This window comes from Pollicipes pollicipes, unplaced genomic scaffold (genome assembly GCF_011947565.3).
Source record: "Pollicipes pollicipes isolate AB1234 unplaced genomic scaffold, Ppol_2.1 Scaffold_3447;HRSCAF=4054_pilon_pilon_pilon, whole genome shotgun sequence".
Classification (NCBI taxonomy): Eukaryota; Metazoa; Arthropoda; class Thecostraca; order Pollicipedomorpha; family Pollicipedidae; genus Pollicipes; species Pollicipes pollicipes.
Window position 1 is genome coordinate 33335684 of NW_023596297.1, and position 22561 is coordinate 33358244.

General features: G+C 60.6%; 1 non-coding gene and 1 pseudogene across 1 annotated transcript; both read right to left on the minus strand.

Annotated features, from left to right (window-relative positions):
- Nucleotides 1-2556: 2556 nt before the first annotated feature.
- On the minus strand, nucleotides 2557-2661 carry LOC119092749 (uncharacterized; annotated as a pseudogene).
- A 1320-nt stretch (nucleotides 2662-3981) lies between these two features.
- On the minus strand, nucleotides 3982-4169 carry LOC119092746 (U2 spliceosomal RNA). The gene has a single exon (XR_005093541.1). It is a non-coding gene; the product is annotated as a U2 spliceosomal RNA (small nuclear RNA).
- Nucleotides 4170-22561: the final 18392 nt, after the last annotated feature.

Below are 22561 nucleotides of genomic sequence, written 5' to 3' on the forward strand. Positions count from 1 at the left end.
CCCGCCACCACCACCGCGGCCACCCCCGCCGCCGCCGCCACCGCCCCGGGCGGCCCGCCCACGCCGCACGCCGCGACCCCCGCCCCGCGCGGGCCGTCCGTCACCTGCACCTCGCTCGAGGCGGGCGCCGGTGCGGGGTCGGCGCGCGCGGGCGGGATAGCCGCGGCGGGCGTGGCGGGGGCGGCACCCACCGGGCCGGCGGCACCGGCCGCAGAGGGGCGCCGGGCGATGGGCGGGGTTGCGGGGGCCGGCGGCATTGTCCCGGTCGGGCTGGCGGCGGTCTCCGGGCACAGGTCGGCGGGGTCCGCCGGAAGCGGGCCGGGCGTCGGGTGACGGGGAGGGCGACCTGCGTGGGTGGTGGGTGGTGGGTGGGAGGGCCCAGGGGTGCCGGGGCCACAGTGGGGTCGCTATCCCGGGGGTCGACGGTGCGCCTCGGACGGCCGCCAACGGTCGCCGCGGCGCACGTGGCCGGCGGCGGCCCCCTCGCCTGCCTGGCGGGCGAGCCGGCCGCTGATTAATGGCCGCTGGGGGAGGGGGCCGGGTCGGATGGCCGGGCCGGGCGTCCCACGCCGCTCCCGTCCGACGGCGCAACGGCCGCCGGATGGCGGCGGGGCGCCGGTCGGCTCGGGTCCGGTCGGCCTGGCGCCGGGTGGGGGGTGGGGCGGGGTGGATGCGTCGCCGGACGATGAGTCAGGCGACGTCGAGCCGCCGTCACGGAGAAATCGGCGGCGAGCGGTGCGCCGCCGGCGGCGGCGGCGGCCGCCGAGGCACCCGAGGACCCGGCGAAGGGTGAGGGGCAACGCAGGCCTACTCGCGACGCGGAAGGCGTCGGCGGCAAGGAGGGGGGCGGGGGGGGGGGGGCCGGGGGGCACAGGGGCACACAGGGCGGCGTGGGTGACACGGGAGTGGGGGGGGGGGGGCACTAGGGGCGACGACAGGCGAACGGGGGGGTGACGTCAGTTGTGGTGCCGGGGCGGGGGGAAGCCGGGGGGCACGGGGACCACGTGGGCGCACCCCGGTGAGGCCTCTCCTCTGCTTCCAGCGCCAGCCGCCGCTTGCGGGGCGCCACACTCCGTCGTCAACCGTACCGTCATTGCGACACTTGGCCCCGACCGCACTGGGCCCGCTGGTGGGTGCCCTCGCTGGGCCGGCGCGGGGAGGGACGGAACGGGTGACCTGCGCATACATGCGCGCACGGGCGGCAGCGGCGCGGGTGACGCACGGGCGGCCACCGTGAAAGCGCTGTCGAGGGGACGGGCGGCCGCCGGTGGTGGCGTCGCCCAAAGTGGCGGGCCGCCGGGAGACGCCAGCAGGAGCGACAGCGACACCGGGCTCGGCGCCGGGGACGCCGGCGGGCCGGTGCGCGCTGCTGCTCGACCGGTGAGCAGTCTCCCCACACGGGGGGACGCCACCTCGGGGGACGGACCGTTAGCGCGGCGGCGACATGTGCGGCGGGTGGGAGGGGACGGCCGGCTCGCCTGCCGCCCAGCGCGCGCAGGGGGCACTGGGGCACTCACTGGCGCAGGGGCAGGTGATGTGGCGTCTGGCGTCGTCGGTGAGGCCCTCCGCGGCGGGCGTCCTGCCAGGTGGAGGCCGGCTCGTTGAACGGCGTTGCCCAGCCGGGCCAGCGGTGATGGGCGGCGTGGTGTCCCGCTGTGGCGGCTCCGGCGTCGCTGACGGCGGCCGCCGGCCGGTGAGGAGGCCGGCGACTCGCTCGAGCCGCTCGCCGGGCCAGGACCGCGGTGAGCCCGGGGGCGAGCGGCGGCGCAGGTGGCCGCTGCGGCAACGCTCCCGGTGGGGTCCCGGTGGCGGCAGCCCGAGGTCGACGGCCCGGGCCGGCTCGGTGTCGGGCCGACGCGGGCAACGGGCTCGGGGTGGTTGAGCAGCCCGCGCCGCGTCGTGAAGGTAGCCCGGCACTACGGACAGCCGTGCGGCAGTTCGCCGCCAGCCGCCCGCCGGGCCCGGACCGGCACCGTGCAGCGATGCGGGAAGACCGCGCGGTGAGCTGTTGCCGGCACCCGGCGCAGACCCACGGCGTGTTGGTAACGGAGATGCCGTGGCCCGCGCAGGTGTCGGCGAAGGCTGGCGCGCTGGGTCGCCATGGAGGCGGCGGCATACGACGCCCGGCATCCCTCCACGGGGCAGGCGATGACAGCCGGAAGCGGGTACGGGAGGGAGAGGACCCTGCCGTCCAGTTCCGGCTGTCGCCCCGGGACGGGAGACGCCGGGCGGCTGAGTGGCTTGTGACGGGCAACGCCATCTTCGGACGGTGAGGCGCCGTCTAGCGGGCCGCCGGCGAAGCACGGAAAGCGCGGGGAGTTCCGCGCCAAAAACCACGGCAGCCGCCAACCTATTTAGGGCAGGAACACGAGGCTCCCGACCCAAACAGGGGAAGGGCGGAAGGCCGGAAGTCGGCGCGTGCACTTACCTCGCGTCCCGTGCTCACCGGCGATCCGTCCGAGGACTTGCTCGTAGCCGCCGTCCGTCGTTGACCTTGAGCGGTTCAAGCAGCTGGCCGCCAGGCGTCGCCACCGGAGCTTTAGGCCGCGCGGATGAAGAAAGTAAGGAATCTAAGTCTGAAAAAACCTTTGACTAAGATCAAAATCAAGCTGATAGAACAGATACTACACTTTGATCTTAGCCAACAGGCCGAGAAGCGATGCAGATGCAATTGCAATACGTGCATTTATGTCGCGCCGGCCGCTGCCGGTCTGCAAGGCCGGCGCGCACGCGCCTGGCTCCGTGCGCCGGGTCGACGAGGGACTAGCGGCCGACGGCGAGCAGTGCTCATCCCGCCGCGCATTGGCACCAGCTCAGATGACACTTTGCAGAGCATCTTGTTGTCACTTGAGTCGTGCGCGCCTTCTCCGTTGGTCGAGACGCGTAGCGGTTGCGCCGGCACACTCGCGCGTGACCGGAGGTCGCCGACAGCTTGCGCCCTTGGAGCGGTGGCCGGCGCCGACGGCGCCTGTGCGCTGTTCATCACGTCACCCGACTGGCAATCGCCGATCACGCGACCAGACATCGGTCACGTGACAGCACACCGTCACTATCAATAGGCGCCCAGTGTTGGCGAGAGGCAGAAGACGCGCTCGCACCGCGTCTGTGGACGGGCAACTGACGTCGGCACGCGCGTCGCCACGGTCGAAAGCCGCCCGGCCGCCGCTAGTGCCAGCATGGCCGCTAGATGGCTGTCGCACCGGGCGCGCCGGGAGCAAAGTTGGGTTGGCCGTCCTGCGCCTGGCGCTGGTGGCGCGTCCCCGTGCAGTTGACGGACTGTGTTGTCGACTTGTTGCAAGTTGTGCGCGGCGTCGCGCCGCGTCGCGTGGTAGAGCGCGGCCGCGCTTCGGCAGCGAAGACGCCCATGCAGCTGAGCAATGCCGCCAGGCCGGCAAGGGCGCACGGCCGCCGGCTGCCGGGCCCGTGCGCTGGAGCAGGGCAGATAGCCGACCACTGGCCGGCCCGCAGGCGATGTGCGAATGCCACGCTGCCGACAGAGACATCTAGCCGTGGGGCGCGCAAAGCTGTTGTGCACAGTCGGCGGCCATGGTCATTGTCAGGCGTTTGGTCTATATGGCGTTGGCTTGTACAACCATGTGATGCGTTGGCATTGCATGTTGCCGTCCTGACGGCACGCGCGCTGTTGGTGGCATGGCATCGGCCGCCTTTCAGCTGATGTCAATCATGTGTTCTCGCCGGCGGCCACAGTGTTGAAATTTGATGGCTATTGCTGCTTTTTCTGTTGGTTTGGCTTCTTTCTTGGTGTGTTTCTTCATTGTTTGCTATGTAGTCGTGGATTTTGTTGTTGGCTCTGGCCATGCTCTGTTCGTGCTGGCTTTTGCGTCGGCCCACACATCTGAGGCGATGCGTCTTGGCTGTGTGCCAGCAGCGGCGCACACGCAGCATAAGCGCAAAGTCATTATACATATCGTATTATACATGTACTAGAGCATATATTCATTTATTGACACCGCCGACAGCATAAAATGGGCCGATCCTGGCTACAGTGCAATTCCCGGCCAACCGGCGGCAGGGCGGGAGCAAGCTCCGGTAACCCCGCCAATGTTCAAAAATCAGTTTAATATTCTGGTGCCCGTGTAGGGCACGTATCAGATATTGAGCTGATAAGAACAGATTTTGTATTATCAGAGAACATGTTTGATAACAAGGGTAATGTGAAAAAGAAAAGCGCATGCGCTCCAGAACCTGTAGCGCATTCACACGCGACACGATGATTTCTAATGTACAAGATTATAATCACGTTCCCCGCGGCACGACACAGCGTGCCGCATATGGGGTGGGCACCCACCCCATGGTGGGAAGGGGTGGGGGGCACGTCATTGGCAGGCAACTGCGTCACCTCGACGCGTGGGTCCATGCCAAAGAGCACTGAGGAGGCATGGCGGCGGCCACAGTGTGGGCTTCACCGTGGCCAGACGGAACGGCCGCGGCGAGCAACAAGACTGCGCCGCCTCGGGACGCCGCCAAATACCGCCGGCGGCGTTGCTGCTGCGCCCAAGACCGTACCGCGGCCAGACAAGGCGGCCGCGGTCCGCCAAGGGGGAGGGGAAACCCACAGCCGGCCGGCCTGCCGAGGGGAGGGGCGGGGGGCTACACACACGGTCCCGGGGGGGGGGAACATTTCGTGTTGATTCATTGGATTTCACTAATACACAGATCAGATAGTAATCAGTACAACACGCACGCAACAACAAGGGGGAGGGGAGTAATGGGGAACATCTCGCGGTGATTACCATTTGATTGCACTAATACACGGATCAAACAGAAATAAATGGTGTCCACACAGTGGGCATATAACACTGAGGGGCGGAGGGGGAACATTTCGCGATACAGTGATGACACTAATGTACTGATCAAATAGAGCACTGGGGGAAGGGGAGGGGCAGCAGGCCGGCCGGCGGCCCATTGGTGGCTGCGGCGACACGGCGGCGAAGCAGCCGGCCAGGCGGAGGGCGACCCACGACGCCCCGGAGCGGAGGACGACGCCGCTAAGGGAGACGCTGCGATGGTGGAGGAGGTGGAGGCGGACACCCTGACGTCACAGCGGCCACGGGCAGTGGCCACTGATCACTCGTATTGGCGGACTCCGGTGACGTGCTCCACGTACACGTCCCGGGACCACCGCAGGGTGTCGCTCACCATGAGCTTGCGCATCAGCCGGGCGTACACCCGGCTGATGCGCAAGTGGCGCAGCGTCTCCTCGTTGCCGCGGTACCAGGTGCCGAGCGAGCCAATCACCAGGGCATGCACGGAGGCATCCTTGCCCTGGCGTCGGAGCTCGGCCACCAGGCCCGCGTACTTGGCCACCTTCTCGTCGCCGGCGGCGCGCAGGGCAGCCAGCCGGTTCTCAAACGAGACTGTGACGTCCACAAGAGATACGTGGGCGCCACGGGTGACCACCAGGTCAGGCCGAAGGGCCGACTCGGTGCCGGGCACACGGCGGTTCACCCGCACGTTGGTGCCGGCAAACCGAGGCACGGCCTTCTCCAGGCGCGCCAGGATGGCGTTGTGACGCCGCTGCAGTGCCTCGCTGTGGGGCCGGCAGTGGTTGAGCACGTGCGGCAGGGTCTCCTCGGCGTAGCCACAGCGCCGACAGCGCCGATCACCGGCGCCGCGACGGTACCCGTTGAGGGGCGCGAGACCGAGCCGAGCACGGTGCACAAACCGTCACTCGGCAAACCGGGTGAAGCTCCCATTATACATATAATGCGAGCTCACTGGCTGAGACGCCACACACTCCATCACACGTCCTTAATGGGGCTTGGCGACCAGGTCGCTCAGAACCCACATCCGCAGAGCGTTGCGGAGCGCCTTGCTCTCGCCGCGCGCTTCCACCGGAGTGGGGCCGACGCGCAGCTCCGGGACGGGATGGGCGGCGTGCCATGCCACGGGCACAGACGAGGCGAGTGCCCGGGTGGCGGCACGCGCGCGGCTGAACCGCGACGAGACATCACCGCCGTCGCGCATGCGCTCGCCATTCAAGTAGGCGGCCATGTCGGCCGGCGTCGGAGGCCGGCCGACCCTGCGCCTCACGACGCGTGTGAGCTCGGCGGCGGCCAGCTCGGCGACCAGGGGGTCACGCGAGCGCAGCAGCTGCACGCTGGCGGCCAGCAGAAGTACATCGGCCTCGCTACCTAGCTCAGGCAGGCCGACGCCGCCCGTGGCCGACGGCGCGTACAGATAGCCGCTGGTGGCGCTCAACGGCACGCCCAGCACACCCTTGACGCGCCACCGCAGCGCCTTGTCAAAGGCGCGCAGGGACGTCTTGGGCAGCACGCCCAGACGCAGGCAGTGCGTCAGCCGCGGCACGATGAACGTGCGCACGGCGTCCAGCTTCTGCCAGGGCGCCAGGGCGCTGTCCAGCAGGCGGAACGCATCGCGTCGGGTGGCAGCGAGCACGTCCAGTGGCGGCTCCGAGAGCCGGGTTTGGCCCACCGGACGGCCCAGGTACCGGTACGAGCACGTACGTTCCACCACCGGCAAAGGCGCGCCGCTGAGAGTCACGGCGGGCAGAGCGGCTCCGACCGACAGCAGGCCTGACTTGCGCGGGTTGGGCTCCAGGGAGCACCACCCGCACAGGGCCTCTAGCACCCGAAGGGCCGGAGCGACGGCAGCGGCTGACGGCACAATCAACGCCAGATCGTCAGCGTAGGCCAGGCAGCGCACGTCCGACTGGCGGAGCGTGCGCAGCATCGGCTCCATGGCAATGTTAAACAGTAAGCCGCTCAGGGGACAGCCCTGCCGGACGCCACACCGCGTCTGCACGGGGTCTGACAGCCCCGCTGCGTGCCTGTACTGGGTGCAGGATCCTTCGTACAGGTCACGCACGGCTCGTAGGGCCTCGGGCGACAGCCCAAACCGCGCCAGCGCCTCCCGGAGGAGGGCGTGCGGCACCGAACCGAAAGCATTGGTGAGGTCAACAAAGACAATATGACACTCCCCACCAGCCCGACGTGCGTCGTTGACGGCGCACTGCAGCACGAAGTTGTGCTCGAGCACGCCGTCGAACGATCTGAACCCTTTCTGCCGGGCCGACAGCACATCGCCAGCCTCCGCCCAGGCGGCAAGGCGGTCGGCCCACACACCGGCGTAGAGCTTGGCGACCGTCCTCGCCAGCGCGATGGGACGCCAGCTGGTCGCCACGCTCGGGTCGCCGCCCTTGTGGACCGCCGCCTCCGGAACCCGGCAGGCGTGGCGGCAGAGCTCAAACGCCTCGCGTAGGAGCAGGCAGCCGGGGTCGAGGGCACGCCAGACTGCGTACCGCAGACCGTCATCTCCCGGGGCGGTGTTGGCGGCCCGGCACAAACGGAGCTCCACCTCACCGTGGGTGATGGGAGCTGTCGGGTGGGGGTGCTCTGGCGCCGCCGGCAGGTCGGGCACGCACGGTGGACGATCGTCCCACGAGAAGGGCGGCACCTCGTCCGGGGCGAAGTGGGCGATGGCTGTAGAGGTCCATAGGACAAAGAACTTGTCAAAGGGTATCATGAACTGTTTTGACCTGAGAGATGTCAGTGACGAGGAGATAGTCGACGGTCTCGCTGAGTTTGGGGTAACGGATGCTCGCTGCATCAAGGTGCGCAGAAGTGCGGAGCTGGTCCCGACGAACAACATTGTGCTGACTTTTAATCGTCCTGACATACCATCTGAAGTAAGGGTAGGTTATGTGAAGGTAAATGTGCGCCTTTTTATTCCGAACCCCATGAGATGTTTAAAGTGCCAAATGTTTGGACATACGAGGGATTTCTGCCGCAACCAGCCAGCATGTGGCAAGTGTGCTTCTCCGGAGCACCCGAGCGATCAGTGCACTGCAGCGAACCCATGGTGTGTGAACTGTGGGAAAAACCAGAAACCTCACTCCACTTTTGATCGCGCATGCCCGGCGTACGCCAGAGAGAAGGAGATCATCGCACTAAAAACCACGAAGAACATCTCATTTCGGGAAGCAAGGGACTTATATGAGCTGAGCCACTCTAAGACATCATATGCCACAGCGGCCAAGGCCCATGTCCCACCTGAGGTCTCCTTAGACCAGATGACTGGAACGCAGTTCATTAAGCTGCTTACATCGTTCGGGCTGTCGGTTGTACCGGCGTCTCAGGTGCACGCCACAGCATCGGCAACACTGTCGTCCCCGTCTTGTTGGCACCTTGTGCCCCCTCTGAGGCACAGGCCAGCGCGCCAGTTGTTACCTCGCCGCCCCACCTCACACCAGCAGAAAGCAATGAGTGGACCGTGGTCCGCCGGGGCCGAACCTCTCGGTCTTCGCCAGTAAGCGCGCGATCACCGGCTTCACAGCCGTCCTCCCCAGGAGCATCACGTCCTACAACCCTGAGTGAGACGATGGGACGGAAACTGAACAACCTTGAGCGCCAAGAGGCGGAGAGACGGGCGCGCGAGGCAAAGCGTGCACGCCTTCAGGGGCAGGAGAGGGCAAAGGCAGCTAGTCGGCTGTCGGGTGCGGGCCCGGGCTTGCTCCCACGGGGGAGGTAGTCCCACCTCCCCGAAAGCGTGTGGTAGCTCCCTCAGGCCCCTCCGACTCGCGGAGAGACCCGTCTATGGGTGCTCCACCACCACCGCCGCCTAGGACCACGGCGTCACCGGCGCCGGCTTAGTTTAGGACGGGGCGTCCGGAAAAGCGTGGACCGCCGGGGCCGATTTCGCCAACAGATGACGGTAATCCCCGGATCCGACCCAGGATCCGCCCGATCTCTTCGGGTTCTGAAGACAGAACCAACAACCATGGGCCAGGCTCTAGCGCCGCTGAGTTCTTTTAAAAACTTAGTGTTTTTAAAGCCTCTTCATTCAGTCAGTTTTACAGTGGAACTGTAGAGGTGTAAGGTCAAGCACCCAGGACTTGCAGACAGTTTTAAGTGCGCACTGCCCGGTAGCCGTGTGTCTCCAGGAGACCGAGTTGGCGCCTGATGCGGCCTTCAGCCTGAAAGGGTACACTACCTTCCGCACTGACATGCCAACAGACACCGTTGCTTACGGTGGCGTTCTTTTGGCTGTACACCAAAGCGTACCTACGCGGCGTCTGGTGTTGAGAACAGACTTGCAGGCTGTCGCAGCAACGGTGAATTTCAACCGCCACACCATAACTGTCTGCTCTCTCTCTACTTGCCACCTGGGGTTTCATTTCCATCTGGAGGACTACGAGACTTAGCCTCTCAACTTCCTCCCCTCTACTCGTTTTAGGCAATTTTAATGCACATCACACTGTGTGGGGGTGTGCTTCCACGAACACTCGCGCGAGGCTATGTGAGGCTCTCGTGCGTTACGAAGGTCTGTGCGTTTTAAATACAGGATCAAGAACGCATTTTACATTGCCATCCGGACAATCGTCGGTGCTAGACCTGAGCATTTGTAGTCCGCAGTTGGTGCCACACTTCACTTGGGATGCTTCAGAGGACCCTCTTGGAAGTGACCATTTTCCGGTCTGGGTTCGGTACCGTGGTGGTACTGTTCTTGGTACTCGGCCTCAGCGTTGGAATTTCAAGAAGGCGGACTGGAGTGGATTTGAGACACGCCTGGACGAAACCTTTTCCAACGATTTAGGCTCTGCAACTCCGACTACGGAGGAATTTACGTTTCTCGTGTTGGATGCGGCGAAAGGATGCATTTCGCGCACCTCCGGATGCCCTCGTCGCACCCCTGTTCCTTGGTGGAGCGACGAGTGTCGCGACGCTATTCGTGCACGTCGGAGAGCTTTAAGGGCTTTTGACCGGCACAGCAGCACATTAAACCTCTTGGCTTTCAGGCAAGCACGCGCGGCCGCACGCCACACTATACCAGAGGCGAAACGTGCATCATGGCGCAGCTACGTCAATTCACAAAATCGCCACACGGCGACGTCACATGTATGGGGCCACATTAAACGAATCGCTGGACTGCATCCACCAGTTTCCCTTCCCGTACTGCGAGTGGGAAGTCAAGACATCACTCACCCGAGTGATGTGGCAGAAGCCATTGGGAAGCCCTGTCAGACCGTTGCCGAAATGGCACCTGCGATCCACGGTTTGTAGACGACTTCGCTATTTGGTGTAGCTCATCGACCACTCGCACAATGGAGCGACAGCTGCAGCTGGCTGCCACACGTCTGGAGAAGTGGACTGTGCTCAACGGTTTCCGGTTTTTTACATCGAATGCAACTGCAGTTCATTTCTGTCGTCGTCGCCGTCACTGTCCTGATATGGAGATCAGGCTGTATGGGCAACGCGTCGCCAATGAGAATACGGCGAAATTTCTCGGTATACGATTTGACCGACGCCTAACATACCGTGAGCACATCAGAAATCTCCGCGACAAATGTTTAAAATCTCTTAACATCCTAAGGTGCGTGGGACGTACGTCATACGGTGCTGATAGGAGGACACTCTTACTCCTATACCGCTCCCTGATTCGCTCAAAACTTGACTACGGCTGTTTTATCTACGACAGCTCATCAGACCTGATCAAACGTACTCTGAACACGGTGCATCACGCCGCACTCCGTATCGCCACAGGGGCTTTTCGGACATCGCCCATAGACAGTCTTCTGGTGGAGGCCCACGAGCCTCCACTAGCATTGCGAAGGCAGATGCTGGGACTGCGCTACATGCTGGCGCAGTTCCCAGACCATCCCACCTACAAAGCAGTGTTTTCGCGTAGCTTACGAAGGCGTTTCCTACGTCAACGGTCACCAAAAACTTTTCCCTTCGGTGTACGAATGAGAGAACTTTTAGACGCGAGCGGCCTGAACCTACGGCGTGTCATCAGACCTAAACCCATGGAGACTGCTCCTTGGGAGCTAGCATCGCCAAGAGTGGATGTCTCTCTATCAAATATGCAAAAGCAACGTGTCCTCATGACGGAACTTAGAGGCGCAGCCTTAGAGCACATGGCCTCCTTTGACGGCTACAAGATGACTTATACAGATGGTTCGAAGACGGATGCAGGTGTAGGGTGCGCTTTTGTGTGCGGATCCACCACACGGTCATTCACACTGCCTTCACATGCGTCGGTCTACACTTCCGAGATTATAGCCATCAGAAAAGCTCTCTGTTTTATTGAAGTGGACGATAGCAATCTGCATTTAATTCTTTCCGACTCCTTGAGCAGCCTCCTGGCTGTTGGCGGCTTCTCCCCGTCGAATCCACCGGTTCAGGACATTCAATCTCGTCTTTGCTCACTGGATCGAGCAGGAAAAACGGTCGTTCTATGCTGGATCCCAAGTCACGTGGGGATATGCGGAAATGATCTTGCTGACGCGGCAGCAAAGCGCGCTACGACAGGGACTAGAATTCTTATCACACCACTACCTGCTCAAGACATGTACCCCGCAGTGTCGCTGTTTATGCAGAAGCGATGGCAGTTCCACTGGAACTCGCTGAGCGCCAACAAGCTGCAGTCGGTGAAACCCCGCATTGGATTATGGCAGTCGTGCTTTCGGGACAATAGGGTGGAAGAAGTTGCCCTTTGCCGGTTACGCATAGGTCACACATATGCTACGCACCGTCACCTGCTATTGGCTGGCGACAGACCATGCTGCGGTCGGTGCTCTGATCCACTGAACGTGCATCACGTACTGGTCGCTTGCCGCCACCTTACTGCAACGAGAGCGCAGTTTTTCGGACGCCACGTCCAGAGTCGCACGCTATGCGACCTTTTAGGGGATTCTTCGAAGATCGTCGAGTTTGGTAAAGTGCTCCAGTTCCTTTGCGCTATAGATTTCCCTGTAATCTTTTCATCATGATGCTAGGGCAGATCATCATGGTTCTATAGGGTGACCTGATTTATGCACTTCTCTGATTGACGGCTCTGCATAAATTGATAGTTATGGGCGCTGCATGACCTTCAGCAGTCGATGCGCCCTAAAACCCCAAATCATCATCATCATCATCAGGGTTGTATGCCCACTGTGCGGGTGCAATTTATCCTTATTTGTTCCGTGTATTCGTGCAATCGAACGACATAGACGACGAGATGCTGCACCATTGCCTTAATTATGTTCTAATTCAATATTCTCATCTAATCCGTATGTTGGTGTATTTACGTGACAATGATCAAAAGATTCGTCCCCCCCCCCCCACTGCTTTTTCTCCTAGCGGCGCTTGTGCACGTGTTGTACTGACTATTATTTGATCTGTGCATTAGTGTAATCACATGGAATCAACACGAGATGCTTCCCGTGACCCCAGACTGTGTAGTACTCCGGCGTGTAGCCCCCGCCCGTTCCCTGGGTTGGCCGGCCGGCTATGCGTTTGCCGATTCCCTGCAATGTCCGTGGGCGTTGGGCAACTGCGGCCTTCTCGTGTGGGCGCAGTTTTGCCACCGGCGTTCCTCGCTTGGCGTCACGCCTCGAGGCGACGCAGTCTTGTGTCGTCGCCGCGGACGTGCCGTCTGGCTGCGGTGAGGTCGCCGACGGCCTAAGGTCTGCAATCCAGGGAACATTGACGGGGCGGATGCGGCTCCCGCCGACGACCTCCCCCCCCCCCCCCCCCCACCCCCCGACCATGTCCACTATGGGGAGCGGGGTGAGCCAGCGCTTCATCCCATTGGCTGCACGCTACACCGTGGAGTGGGATTATGGAAGTATGGCTTTTTTGTAAAACACTGTCGCGTGTGTACCCGCTACAGAGTCTGAGCGCATCCGTTTGTCTTTTTCCCATTTCCTGTAATGAAACATGACCTTTTATGAATACAAATCAGTTCTGATCTGCGTCATATCTGATACGTCCCCTACATGGGAACCAGAATATTGAACTCATTTTTGAATATTACCGGGATTACTGGAGCTTCCTCTCGCCATTCCGCGGTTTGGCCTGGTTCGCCGGCCGATGCCATGTCACCAATAGCGCGTGCAGTCAGGCCGGCAACATGCAACGTCAACGCATCACATGGCTGTGCAAGCCAACGCCATACAGACCAAACGCCTGACAATGACCATGGACGTCGGCTGTGCATATCAGTGTTGCACGACCTGTGGTCAGATGTCGCTGCCCGGAGCGTGGCATTGACACATCGCTTTCGAGTCGTCCAATTCTCGGCTGTGTTCCCCACACGGGCACCGCTCCCGGAGGCTGTGCGGCCTTGCCGGCCATGCGCCATTCCTCAGCTGCATGGGCGTCTTCGCTTACGATGCGCGGCCGCGCTCTACCACGTGACGCGGCGCGACGCCGCACTCAACATGCAACAAGTCGGCAACACAACTCTCCAGCTGCCGTGAACGCGCCACCACCGCAGACGCAGGACGACCAACCTGGCTCTCGGCGCCCGGTGCGACAGCGATCTAGCGGCCATGCTGGCACGAGCAGCGGCTGGGCGATTTTCGACCGTAGCGACGCGCGTCCCGGCGTCAGTTGCACGCCCATATACGCGGTGCGAGCACGTGCTCTCCTGCTCGCCAATACTGGGAACCTATTGATAGTGACGATGTGCTGTTACGTGACCGATGTCTGGTCACGTCATCCGTGATCGCCAGTCGGGTGACGTGACGAACAACGCACTTGCGTCGTCGGCGCCGGCGACCGCTCCATGAACGCAAACCGTCGGCAACCTCCGGTCCCGCGCGAGTGTGTCGACGCGACCGCTGCGTGTCTCGACCAACGGATATTTCGCTGACGACTCAAGGTGCAACAAGATGCTCTCCAAACTGTCATGTGAACTGGTACCCATGCACGGCGGGGTGAGCACTGCTTCCCGTCGGTCGCAAATCGCTCGCCGACCCGGCGCACGGGGCAGGCGCCTGCACGTCAGCCATCCAGACCGACAGCGGCCAGCACGACACAAATGCACCTGTTGCAGTTGCATCTGCATCGATTCTTGGCATTTTATCTCAGATCAACGAGTAGTACTGTCGCCCCTCCCCTTGTCGTAGTGTTTTATTTGATCTGTGTATTTGTCTAATCACCGCATCACGAGATGTCCCCCCCCCCGCCCTTAGTGTTGTATGCCCAATGTGTGGGTGCAATTGATCCTTATTTTTTTGCGTGTATTGGTGCAATCGAATGACAATCACAACGAGTTGCTGCCCCTTTGTCTGCATTATGTTCTACTTATTCTCATCTAATCCGTGTGCTGGTGTATTTACGTGACAATGATCAAGACATTCCCCCCCCCCCCCCTCCTTTTTCTGCTAGCGGCGGGTATACACGTGATGTACTGATTATTATTGATCTGTGCATTAGTGTAATCATATGGAATCAACACGAGATGCTTCCCGTGACCCCGGGCTGTGTAGCACTCCGGCGTGTAGCCCCCGCCCGTTCCCTGGGTTTGTCGGCCAGCTGTGGTTTTGCCGCTTCCCTGCAATGTCCGTAGGCGTTGGGCAACTGCGGCCTACTCGTGTGGTCGCAGTTTTGCCACCGGCGTTGCTCGCTTGGCGTCACGCCTCGAGGCGACGCAGTCTTGTGTCGTCGTCGCCGACGTGCCGTCTGGCTGCGGCGAGGTCACCGACGGTCTAAGGCCTGCAATCCAGGGAGCATTGACGGGGCGGATGCGGCTCCCGCCGACGACCTCCCCCCCCCCCCCCCCCCTCCTTCCGCCCATGCCCACCATGGGGAGCGTGGTGAGCCAGCGGTTCACCCCATTGGCGACACGCTACACCGTACCGTGGCATTATGGAAGTATGGTTTTTTGTGAAACGCTGTCGCGTGTACATGCGCTGCAGACCTTGAGTGCATCCGTTTGTCTTTTTACCATTTCCCACAATGAAACATGACCTTTCATGAATACAAATCTGTTCTGATTTGCATCATATCTGATACGTCCCCTACATGGAGACCAGAACATTGAACTCATGTTTGAACATTGGCGGTGTTTCTGGAGCTTCCTCTCGCCCTGCCTCCGTTTGGCCTGGTTGGCGGTCCGGTGCCATGTCATCAACAGCGCGTGCCGTCGGGCCGGCAACATGCAAAGCCAACGCATCACATGGTTGTACAAGCGAACGCCATACAGACCAAACGCCTGACAATGATCATGGCCGCAGGCTGCGCATATCAGTGTTGCACGCCCTGCAGCCAGATGTCTCAGCCGGCAGCGTGGCAGTCACACATCTCCTGCGGGCCGTCCAATGGTCGGCTGTGTTGCCTGTTCCAGCGCACGGGCACCGCAGCCGGAGGCCGTGCGGCCTTGCCGGCCTGGCGCCATTCCTCTGCTGCATGGGCGTCTTCGCTTGCGATTCGCGGCCGCGCTCTACCACGAGACGCAGGGCGACGCCGCACTCAACATGCAACATGTCGGCCACTCAACTCCCCAGCTGCCGGGAACGCGCCACCACCGCAGACGCAGGACGACCAACTTGGCTCATGGCGCCCGGTGCGATAGCCATCTAGCGGCCATGCTGACAATCTCTAGTAGCAGCGGCTTGGAGAATTTCGACCGTAGCGACGCGCGTCCCGGCGTCAGTCGCGCGCCCACAGGCGCGGTGCGAGGACGTGTTTTGCATCTAAGTAACATTGGCCGTCTATTGATAGTGACGGTGAGCTGTCACGTGACCGATGTCTGGTCACGTAATCTGTGGTCGCCAGTCGGGTGACGTGACGGACAACGCACTTGCGTCGTCGGCGCCGGCGACCGCGCCACGGGCGCAAACCGTCGGCAACCTCCGGTCACGCGCGAGTGTGCCGACGCAACCGCTCCGCGTCTCGACCAACGGATATTGCGCGGACGACTCAAGTTGCAACAAGATGCTCTGCAAAGTGTCATGTGACCTGGTGACCATGCACGGCTTGGTGAGCACTGCTCGTCGTCGGTCGCTAATTGCTCGTCGGCTCGGCGCACTTGGCCAGGCGCGTGCATGTCGGCTTTCCAGAGCGACAGCAGCCGGTACGAAGCAAGTGCACCTGTTGCAGTTGCATCTGCATCGATTCTCGGCATTTTGGCTCAGATCAAAGTGTAGTACTGCCGCCCCTCCCCTTGTCGTAATGCTTTATTTGATCTGTGTATTTGTGTAATCACCGCATCACGAGATGTCCCCCCCCCCCTTAGGGTTGTATGCCCACTGTGTGGGTGCAATTGATCCTTAATTTTTCCGTGTGATGGTGCAATCGAATGACAATCACAACGAGATGCTGCCCCATTGCCTATATTATGTTCTACTCATTCTCATCTAATCCGTGTGTTGGTGTATTTACGTGGCAATGATCAAGACATTCCCCCCCCCCCGCTTTTTTTTTGCTAGCGGCGTGTGTGCACGTGCTGTACTGATTATTGTTTATCTGTGCGTTAGTGTTATCATATGGAATCAACACGAGATGCTTCCCGTGACCCCGGACAGTGTAGTACTCCGGCGCGTAGCCCCCGCCCGTTCCCTGGGTTGGCCGGCCGGCTGTGGGTTTGCCACTTCCCTGCAATGTCCGTAGGTTGGGCAACTGCGGCCTTCTCGTGTGGTCGCAGTTTTGCCCCCGGCGTTTCTCGCCTTGCGTGACGCCTCGAGGCGGCACAGTCTTGTGTTGTCGCCGTGAACGTGCCGTCTGGCTGCGGTGAGGTCGCCGACGGTCGAAGGCCGGCAATCCAGGGAGCAATGACGGGGCGGATGCGGCTCCCGCCGACGGCCTTCCCCCGCACATGCCCACCATGGGCAGCGGGGTGAGCCACCGCTTCACCCCATTGGCGGTACGCTACGCCGTACCGTGACATTATGGAAGTATGGCTTTTTTGTAAACACTGTCGCGAGTAAATGCGCTGCAGACCTTGAGCGAATCCGTTTGTCTTTTTACCATTTCCTATCATGAAACATGGTCTTTTATGAATACAAATCTGTTCTGATCAGCATCATATCTGTCACGTCCCCTACATGGAGACCAGAATATTGAACTCATGTTTGAACATTGGCGAAGTTACTGGGGCTTGCTCTCGCCCTGCCTCGGGTTGGTCTGATTTGCCTGCCGATGCCATGTCACGAACAGCGCGTACCGTCGGGCCGGCAACATGCAACGCCAACACATCACATGGTTGTACAAGCGAACGCCATACAGACCAAACGCCTGACAATGACCATGGTCGCCGGCTGTGCATATCAGTGTTGCACGCCTTGCGGCCAGATGTCTCAGCCGGCAGCGTGGCATTCACACATCTCCTGCGGGCCGTCCAATGGTCGGCTGTGTTTCCTACTTCAGCGCACTGGCACCGCAGCCGGAGGCCGTGCGGCCTTGCCGGCCTCGCGCCATTCCTCAGCTGCATGGGCGTCTTCCTTGCGATGCGCGGCCGCCCTCTGCCACGTGACGCGGGGCGACGGCGAACTCAACATGCAACAAGTCGGCAAAACAACTCCCCAGCTGCCGGGAATGTGCCACCACCGCAGACGCAGGACGACCAACCTGGCTCTCGGCGCCCGGTGCGACAGCGATCTGGCGCCCATGCTTTCACTAGCAGCGGCTGGGCGATTTTCGACCCTAGTGACGAGCGTCCCGGCGTCAGTTGCACGCCCACATACGCGGAACGAGCACGTGTTCTGCCTCTCGCCAATACTGGGCACCTTTTGATAGTGACGGTGTGCTGTCACGTGACCGATGTCTGGTCAGGTCATCCGTAATTGCCAGTGGGGTGGCGTGCCGAACAACGCACTGGCGCTGTTTGCGCCGGCGACCGCTCCATGGGCGCAAAACCGTCGGTGACCTCCGGTCACGCTCGAGTGTGGCGACCCAACCGCTGCGCGTCTCAACCAACGGAGATCACGCAGACGACTCAACTTGCAACAAGATGCTCTGCAAAGGGTCATGTGACCTGGTGACCATGCGCGGCGGGGTAAGCACTGCTCGCCGTCGGTCGCTAATCTCTCGCCGACCCGGCGCACGGCGCCAGGCGCGTGCACGTCGGCCTTCCAGAGCGACAGCGGCCGGCACGACACAAATGCACCTGTTGCAGTTGCACTGGATCGCTTTTCGGCATTTTGGCTAAGATCAAAGTGTAGTACTGTCGCACCTCCCCTTGTCGTAGTTTTTTATTTGATCTGTGTAGTAGTGTAATCACCGCATCACGAGATGCCCCCCCCCCCCCTTAGGGTTGTATGCCCACTGTGTAGGTGCTGTTGATCCTTTTTTGTTCCGTGTATTGGTGCAATCGAATGGCAATCACGAGTTGCTGCCCCATTGCCTGTCTTATGTTCTACTTATTCTCATCTAATCCGTGTGTTGGTGTATTAACGCAACAATAATCAAGACATCCCCCCTTGTTTTTCTGCTTGCGGCGCGTGTGCACGTGCTATACTGATTATTATTTGATATCTGCATTAGTGTAATCATATGGAATTAACACAAGATGCTTCCCGTGACCCCGGGCTGTGTAGCACACGGGTGTCTAGCAACCGCCCGTTCCCTGGGCTTTCCGGCCGGCTGTGGGTTTGCATCTTCACTGCCATGTCCGTAGTCGTTGGGCAACTGCGGCCTTCAAGTGTGGTCGCAGTTTTGCCACCGGCCTTCCTCGTCTGGCGTCACGCTTCGAGGCGACGCAGTCTTGTGTCGTCGCCGCGGACGTGCCGTCTGGCGGCGGTGAGGTCGCCGCCGCTGCACCGTGCCGTGGGATTATGGAAGTATGGCTTTTTTCGTAAAACACTGTCGCGTGTAAATGCGCTGCAGAGCCTGAGCGCATCCGCTTGTCTTTTTACCGTTTCCTATAATGAAACATGACCTTTTATAAATGCGAATATGTTCTGATCAGCATCATATCTGATATGCCCCCTACATGGGGACCAGAATATTGACCGCATTTTTGAACATTGGCGAAGTTACTGGGGCTTGCTCTCGCCCTGCCTCGAGTTGGTCTGATTTGCCGGCGATGCCATGTCACCAACAGCGCATGCCGTCAGGCCGGCAACATGGAACGCCAACGCATCACATGGTTGTATAAGCAAACGCCATACAGGCCGAACTCCTGACAATGACCATGGCCGCCGGCTGTGCATGTCACTGTTACAAGCCCTGCGGCCAGATGTCTCGTCCGGCCGCGTGGCATTCACATATCGCATGCGGGCCCTCCAATGGTCGACTGTGTTCCCTGCACGGGCACCGCAGCCGGAGGCCGTGCGGCCTTGCCGGCCTGGCGTCATTCCTCAGCTGCATGGGCGTCTTCGCTTGCGATGCACGGCCGCGCTCTAGCACGTGACGCGGCGCGATGCCGCACTCAACTTGCAACATGTCGGCAACACAACCCAGCTGCCGGCAACGCGCCACCACCGCAGACACAGGACGACCAACCTGGCGCTCGGCGCCCGGTGCGACTGCGATCTAGCGGCCATGCTGGCACTAGCAGCGGCTGGGCGATTTTCGAACGCAGTGACGCGCGTCTCAGCGTCAGTTGCATGCGCAGAGACGCGGTGCGAGGACGTGTTATGCCTCTCGCAGACACTGGGAGCCTATTGATTGTGACGGTGTGCTTTCACGTGACTGATGTCTGGTCACGTCATCGATGATCGCCAGTCGGGTGACGTGACGAACAACGCACTGGCGCCGTCTGCGCCGGCGACCGCTCCATGGGCGCAAAACCGTCGGCGACCTCCGGTCACGCTCGAGTGTGCTGACGCAACCGTTGCGCGTCTCGACCAACGGATATTGCGCGGACGACTCAAGCTGCAAGAAGATGCTCTGCAAAGTGGCATGTGAGGTTGTGCCAATGCGCTGCGGGGTGAGCACTGCTCGCCGTCGGTCGCAAATCGCTCGCCGACCCGGCGCACGGGGCAGGCGCGTGCACGTCGGCCTTCCTGAGCGACAGCGGCCGGCACGACACAAACGCACCTGTTGCAGTTGCATCTGCATCGATTCTCGGCATTATGGCTCAGATCAAAGTGTAGTACTTCCGCCCCTCCCCTTGTCCTAGTGTTTTATTTGATCTGTGTAATTGTGTAATCATCGCATCACGAGATGTCCCCGCCCCCGTTATGGTTGTATGCCCGCTGTGTGGGTGCAATTGATCCTTATTTTTTCCGTGTATTGGTGCAATCGAGTGACAATCACAACGAGATGCTGCCGCATTGACAGAATTATGTTCTACGTATTCTCATGTAATCCGTGTGTTGGTGTATTTGCGTCACAATGATCAAGACATTCCCCGCCCCCTGCTTTTTCTCCTAGCGGTGGATGTGGTCGTGCTGTACTGATTATTATTTGATCTGTGCATTAGTGTAAACATATGGAATCAACACGAGATGCTCCCCGTGAATCCGGACTGTGTAGCACTCCGGCGTGTAGCCCCCGCCCGTTCCCATGGTCGCCTGACGGGTATGGGTTTCCGCTTCCCTGAAATGTCTGTAGGCGTTGGGCAACTGCAGCCTTCTCGTGCGGTCGCAAGTTTTCCACCGGCGTTCCTCGCTTGGCGTCACGTCTCGAGGCGACGCAGACTTGTGTCGTCGCCGCGGACGTGCCGTCTGGTTGGGGTGAGGTCACCGACGGCCTAAGGCCTGCAATCCAGGGAGCATTGACGGGGCGGATGCGGCTCCCGCCGACGGACTTCCCCCCGCCCATGGCCACCATGGGCAGCGGGGTAAGCCACCGCTTCACCGCATTGGCGGCACGGTCCACCGTGCTGTGGGATTATGGAAGGGTGACTTTTTTGTAAAACCTTGTCGCGTGTAAGTGCCCTGCAGAGCCTTAGCCCATCCGTTTGTCTTTTTACTGTTTCCTATAAGGAAACATGACCTTTGATGAATACAAATCTGCTCTGATCAACATCATATTTGATACGTCCCCTACATGGGGACCAGAATATTGAACTCATTTTTGAACATTGGCGGTGTTTCTGGAGCTTCCCCTCGCCCTGCTGTGGTTTGGCCTCGTTGGCCGGCGGATGCCATGTCACCAACAGCGCGTGCCGTCGGGCCGGCAACATGCAACGCAAACGCATCACATGGTTGGACAAGGGAACGCCATACAGACCATACGCCTGACAAAGACCATGGCCGCCGGCTGGGCATATCAGTGTTGCACGCCCTGCGGCCAGATGTCTCAGCCGGCAGCGTGGCATTCACACATCTCCTGCAGGCCGTCCAATGATCGGCTGTGTTGCCTGCTCCAGCGCACGGCCACCACAGCCGGAGGCCGTGAGGCCTTGCCGGCCTGGCGCCATTCCTCTTCTGCATGGGCGTCTTTGCTTGCGATTCGTGGCCGCGCTCTACCACGTTACGCGTGGCGACGCCGCACTCAACATGCAACAAATCGGCAACTCAACTCCCCAGCTGCCGGGAACGCGCCACCACCGCAGACGCAGGACGACCAACCTGGCTCTCGGCGCCCGGTGCGATAGCCATCTAGCGCCCATGCTGGCAATCTCTAGTAGCAGGGGCTTGGAGAGTTTCGACCGTAGCGACGCGCGTCCCGGCGTCAGTTGCGCGCCCACAGGCGCGGTGGGAGGAAGTGTTCTGCATCTCGGTAACAGTGGGCATCTATTGATAGTGACGGTGTGCTGTCACGTGACCGATGTCTGGTCACCGTCCGTCAGCGACCACCGGTCACCCGCGTGTGTGTCGACGCAAGCACTGCGTGTCTCGACCAACGGATATTGCGCGGACGACTCAAGTTGCAACAAGATGCTCTGCCATGTGTCTTGTGAGGTGTCCGTATCATATTGCCCCAGGTACAGTATGTCCAAAGGTACAGAATGTCCAAAGTACAAATTGTCCAAGGTACAGAATGTCCAGAGTTCATAATGTCCAAGGTACGGAATGTCCAAAATGAGAATTAACTTCCAAAATAACTTGGCGTGGAAGTGTTGATATTGTCCAAAGGTACAGTTTGTCCAAGGAACACAATGTCCAAAGTACACAATGTCCAACGTACGGAATGTCCAAAGTTCATAATGTCCAAAGTACACAATGTCCAAAGTACGTATTGTCCGAGGTACGAAACGTCCAAGGCACACAATGTACAAGGTACACAATGTCCAAAGTACACATTGTCCAAAGTACAAAACATCCAAAGTACGTAATGTCCAAGGTACACAATGTCCAAGGTACACAATGTCCAATGCACGGAATACCCAATTTAGTTTCCAGGAAGACCGTCAGGATGCGAGCCCTCGCCCTTATTGACAGGCAAGAGCATCCTGGGCTACGTCGGTTGCGCAATCAGCCGTCTGCCGCCGGCCGGTGACGTGCGCGGTAGGCAAGATGACGTAGGAAGGTATTTGTCCAATGAGGGGTTGGCTCATGACGGGCGGCACACCGTGAGCGTCGGCAAGCGGGCGGCGCCGCATCGCTACCGACGCCTGCAGGACCGCTGATCGACACAACGCCGCAGCCCTGGCGTCAAGAGCAGAACCGCCCTTAGTGAGTGCCTGGGTGGTGCCCAAGCCCGTCGTATCCATCGCCGTCCATCGTGCATCGTGTTCTCCTCCGCCCCTCCCTCCACAACAACTGTCCGATTTTGCTGCCTGGTTATGATCACCGCCATCTACCGGAGGTCATGAAACTGCAAGTGCACAGAAAGCCCGGCATGCAGTCCGGCTGTTCATTCCCAGGGTAACAGATACCGTTCACTTCATTTTCGACTCTGCGTCACTGTCATTATGTGGGGAGGCCTGCGGCGTGCCGGCCCGCGCTTTCTGCATTCTCGTTGCGCCTATGTGAAGGCAG